The 5786-nt window shown below is 32.6% G+C and overlaps 1 pseudogene; it reads left to right on the top strand.

Moving 5' to 3' along the window:
* Window positions 1-784: 784 nt before the first annotated feature.
* Window positions 785-4770, top strand: LOC128221522 (uncharacterized; annotated as a pseudogene).
* Window positions 4771-5786: the final 1016 nt, after the last annotated feature.

The raw sequence follows: 5786 nt of genomic DNA, 5'->3' as shown, positions 1-5786 counted from the left end.
GAAATATTTCAATTGACATCCCATATTAGCTTATCAAGCATTGTGTTAACAAAGTTTGATTTGTAGCTTTTTGCATAAATATTAAAACACCTCCATATCAATATACTGTCGTTTGTTTAAATGGTGTATGTTGATTTTGCAGTATGTTAGAAAAAGTAGGGTATTAACTTAAAAATACATGTACAATTTGTTCCAGTTGTGACTTGTTGTACAAAGTTATTCAAAGGTTCAAATGCACCCAATTAAGCTATATACGAAGCTATTAAAGACCAATCTTCATACGTCTCCGGTCGATTTTTCATTAATGATATTAATCTTCGTTAACTTTGTGTAATCAAAAAAGTCTTATTATATTATACAGACATTACTGTTACTGTAGACGAAAACGTATCACAATTTTACTCTGTTATAAAATGGAATATTCCCATATTTTAAATTAGACGGATTGTTTATCATTGCACTTTCAGGAGCAGTTTGTGAATGAATAAAGGAGAACGCGAATAAACTATTAATGATAAGAGCAATGTAAAATACTAAAAAAATGGACTTAACCAGATCTGCTTTAATACGCACAAACAAATTATCGGTTCTCGATATTTAATTATACAATTACAAGAAATTCAATAAATGTCTGTAGGAGAAGTACACACTCTTAGGTTGTTGCACTTACAACATCTTCTAGTGTGGTTTTTCAGTGTCGTTTTTATATATTTATTGTAAAAATTTCTGATGAAAACGTCGTTTCAAACTCTCTAGAAAAATGCTGACCTCACCGCAAATGACAATGGGGTAATAAGCACATTAATATTGATATGTCTGTTAAGCTATTATAATCTTAATTGCCGAGTTAAATTTCTTAAAATAGATATATCGATAAAGCAGTATATTTTTAAGACAGATCTTTTTCGAGACTGCTTTTTCCATACCAGAAATATATTTACGCTTCCTGAAGCAGATTCCTACATCGAAAACCTTTTGATTATATTACCACCCAGCATAATATAGAGCGCAGGTGAAAAGATTTCGCCGATGATACCATTCACCAGCCATACATTGTCAGCGTTTTGGAGATATTGTAATGCATTTAACACAGTTTATCATTGGACATCATCATCTGTTCATGTGCTTATCATTTTAAATGATAAGCTTTGCGTATTGAGATAGAAAATAGAATTTCCCCTAAGATCAATCAACAAAATGTGTTTGAATGTCAACATAATTTACAGCTATCAGGGAATGATTTAGATGTGACACAATTTCAGTAATAAAATTACAAAACATACTCCAAAACGACATAAAAGTAAATGTTAAATTATTAAAATAATTTAATGAAATAATATTAAGTAATATTGTTACTGATTCAGTGACAAGCACTGCTGCCGAATCGACACCGTTTGTCTATGGTATGCCACAATACATGAAAATGGTACGTAAAAGTAATATGAAAAATGCTTATATATATCTCCGTGTTCGCAACCTACACGTTCCTTGTTTTTTTCAAATAAAACCTTTTGATTTATTTGGGAAATGAAAGGCTTGGTTTATGCCTGATTGTGAGCGAGCCAAAAATCGCTATAAGAGTAATGTTTTTTTTCCTTACCAGTGTTAGTTTAGGCTTTTAAATATTAAGTATAAATTTATTTAATGGGATGCGATTTACACTTTCAAAGAACGAAACAAAAGAACAAACGGTATATAATACATAATTGTCGGAATCCCTATATTGCTTCCTTCTACAATCTCATAAGTACACCTTATTTTATATTTGAGAATATCATTATATAATTTTTTATTGTTTTTTCAGGGGCGAGATCAAGGAGTGTGACGCTTCTGGACGCGAAGTGAAAAGTTTCCCTGACATCAATCCGCTACTGCATAGATTGCATATTGATGGCTTCAAAAATGCAATTGCCTCCGAGTAAGTTGTGGTGCTTTTATTGACAACAATAGCAATTTTGTGTCACCTTAAAATATAATTCAAAAATCTGTAAAGACAAGATTATGCGTCTAAATTGAATACCAACTATAGGGTTGTCTTGTTTTTCGCATTATTTTATAACTAGTTTATAATATTAATAAGAGGTTTCTATAACAATAATAAGGTAAAAGGCGTCCTAGGGAAAAGGTCGATGATAAGCCATCAATCAGATAAGTCTGATGTATTAATTTCATAAGATTTTGTTTCATCACCTGTTGTAAGATAACGAAAGACGTTTTTATCGTTTCATCTTGAAAACGTAATTGAAACTATCAATACTTAATAATATTGAAAGCCGTTATTTTTAACCAATGGGAATTGCTTTCATTGCTATTTTGATTATGTAAGATTATATTTATCAGACAGTTTCTTTTGTAAATAAAAATAGATATATCCGAAATTTTCAAAACAATGTAATTTTCCTTTTTGAGTATGGCATTTAATCTTAATAAACGTTTCCCCTTGTTGTTTTCTAGAACGCAATAATTTTGCAACAAAGAAACCGTTAAAATAGCAATATACTCATTCTAAGAACTATTTCCTCAGTGCCTATCCAGTTATATGCTTTCATTCGTTTGAACATTAAGTTACTCAATTTAATGGATTAACGATTGGTCTAACAATCACAAGAATTTCATGTAAGTTCATGTTACTAAAATCGATTCATTAAAGAATGTACAGCACGATATCATATACCGCAATCCAAAAACTTCGAGAGTGACTTCCCATGTCTTCGTTTTTAAAACGTAGTACTGAAAGTATAACTCAATGCAATGCATTTCGATTAATGTAAAATTGTATGCAATTGGACAAGAAAATGAATACGTTCGAAAAGAGAGATTAATTGGAATCCAAGCATGTACCCAAAGTATAAAACATCAGTCCCGGTATTATTGAAGCTGTTTTCTTTGATATAAACGACAAGCGCAACCCTGTCTCCACCACATTAAACCGACTGGAGCTGTGTCTTATTTCGATGAATTATTGTTTTCGTTGCTGCCGAGGGTTCCATGGGGTCAATGTCCTACAAGTTGATTTCCTTTGGTGTACCAAGGCGAGTAGTCATTAGGCCATAATCACAGATATGAGTCTGGTTTGTGGTTATAAAGCCGGACAAGTTTGTCTTCTCCGGTTAACCCCTAAAGGACACCAGACCATACCCTCCAACGAAAGTGGCATTTTATAAAAGTCGACACCCTCAAAAAAGAGTGACTTTGCATAAGTCAACATAAATTCCTTCTTAATCATTGTTACAATCGATATTGTTAAACTACAGGTTATGACTTATATATATAATTTAATGCTGAATCACTTATGCTATCACAAAGCAAAGTCTCATTATGAAACAGTATTTATTGATTTGATGCTTGTGTTTTACAGGGCGTTCCTGAAGGAGGAGTGTGCGCGTCTCGTAAAGATGATCGAATGGGATGAGTTTATTGACCAGCAGGAAATCTACCCGGGATCCAAAATATTCCACTTTGTCAAGTATTAATTATTTTAGATTATATTATTGATTACTGTATATATTAAACCGAAAGTATGCAAAGTTAAGGTCACTTCATCCACTCTTAAAGCATATTACAAATGACACAATGTTCATGTATTGGGTCTATTGTAATATGCTTATAGAGTAGATGAAGTGTTTGGTTTCCATCGCAATATTGTTAGAACAAGTTGACAGGATTTTTCCAACATATTTTACATTGAGACACGATACATGGTGGTTAACTCTTCAATCTTACAGGATAAAGCCAGCAAGCAGAGTGGACTTTTGTGACTTGCTGTACTTTGATAACGAGAAAGAACATCTGACGGAGGTTGCGGCCACATGCACCGGTAAGGAGTTAATTCTCATAAACAATGTACACACAACAACTTTTCTAGATGGTCAACTTTACTTTTATTAAACATATAGCTGACAAGTCATGATAACATTGATAAAATTGCAATATAACGAAAAACATCCAAAACCTAAAGTAGCACTGCGCACCATAGATTTGAATATAAATAAACAACACAACAACTCTTTTTCATAGGAAACATGTTAAGTACGTTACAGATGAAATTTAAATATATCATAAAACATATGACAAAACAATCAAGTGTTGTTTTAATGATTGTTAAAATGATATTTTATTAAATACCTTAATTTTCGCTAAATCGTTTTTTCAATTACAAAGGAATTACATAACTATCCAAAAATTTGAAACGGGATTGCAATTTAAGTCTTATAAAAGACTAACATTATAGTTCTTGCATCAGTATTTTGACAGAATAACCTGGCATTCAATCTGACGGTCAACAAAAATGATATTAATGTATTGTTTTTACAATATAGGCTTAAAATCATTTGGGCTGACCGAGGAGTATCGGAAGAAATTATTGAAGAAGTCTTTCTCATGTTTGCTAAAAATAGAGAAAGCTCCAAATAGTTCCGGTCAATGCCTGTCACGATTTCCAGCCATAACTCCAGTGATCCTTTTGTGAGTCTTCGGCCCCCGATAAATCTAAGACGGCGCAACTCCATTGAATCAGAGAACAACTTGCCACCTCCAAATATTATTTTGGGCGGAGCCACTTTTGCTGCTCTAGCCAATGGTATCACTGGACTTCATAGTAGGGACTCAACTTCTAAGTTTATTTCACATCAATTTAATCCAAATTTGCCCGGAATGAATGGTCATAGGCATATTTCACATTAGTTTAATACAAACCTACCTGGATTAAATGGTCCTATGCCTGATGGAGCCGAGAGGGGCAAAACAAGGAGGCGTTACAATATTATGTGAAATGGAGGTGTTGAAATAACATGCTGCGTCTAAACAGAAAGTGTAATAAATTGTGATAGGACACAAAATAGTGCCTACTTTGGATGTTATTGGTTACATCTGAATTGAAATTTCATTCATTCAGACTTCCAGTCAACAACAAACAATATCCTTGTAAATGTGTCCCGTACAATTGTTCACTGTTTTCACTAGTTGTTAACAATCGAAAGATACATATTGTGATACTACCTTTGTGCTTTTAGTATTTAATGAATGAGTTTTGTTTTCGTCATTGATCACGAAATATCACAGTGTCACATTTGTTTCAACATTTCAATGGATATATTTCCACCCGCATATTCTGTTTGCTTTAATGTGTGTGCCAGATGTTAACAAGAATGGCAAGAAATAGGTTACAGATTAAAACCGCTTAACCTATGGTATATGTGGCGCATGAATGCCTGTTAAATTTTTAACACTTAGCGATAATATTAAATGTTGATACCTGGCGACCAGAAATAATTTGGTATCATTTAACATGGTATTGCTTGTTGTGTATAATATGTGAATTATATGACCGAATAACCTTTCATATAATGTTGTCGAAGTTTGTATCTTTGACCTTTATTTCAGCTGAAAATACATATTTTGCGATATTTCAAGGCCAAAAAGATCGTTTGTAATATGTGTTCGTTATTAGTTTAAGATAGCCTTTGTCTGCTCACCAAAACCTTTTTAAATGATACCAAAATAGTATAGGGTCACTAGGAATCAAAAATTTGAATCATTGTAGAATGGACACCTTATTACCTTAGTTGTGTGCTACATTCCTAGTGCAAAGATGTACATGGACAGACGTCAATATAGTGGTGTACATAAAAGTTGTCTTGTAGAAGCTTTACCTATATAAGAGAGAAACATACTTCATGTACATAGGAGTGATCTAGTATTTTATAATGGCCTTACTAGACATTTAACACATAAACAAATCGTCCAATTTACATTGTGAATGTGTAATTATGCATGAACATATTAAT

This window comes from Mya arenaria, chromosome 16, assembly GCF_026914265.1.
Source record: "Mya arenaria isolate MELC-2E11 chromosome 16, ASM2691426v1".
In the NCBI taxonomy this organism is placed as follows: Eukaryota; Metazoa; Mollusca; class Bivalvia; order Myida; family Myidae; genus Mya; species Mya arenaria.
This window is presented reverse-complemented; position numbering and strand designations above follow the sequence as displayed.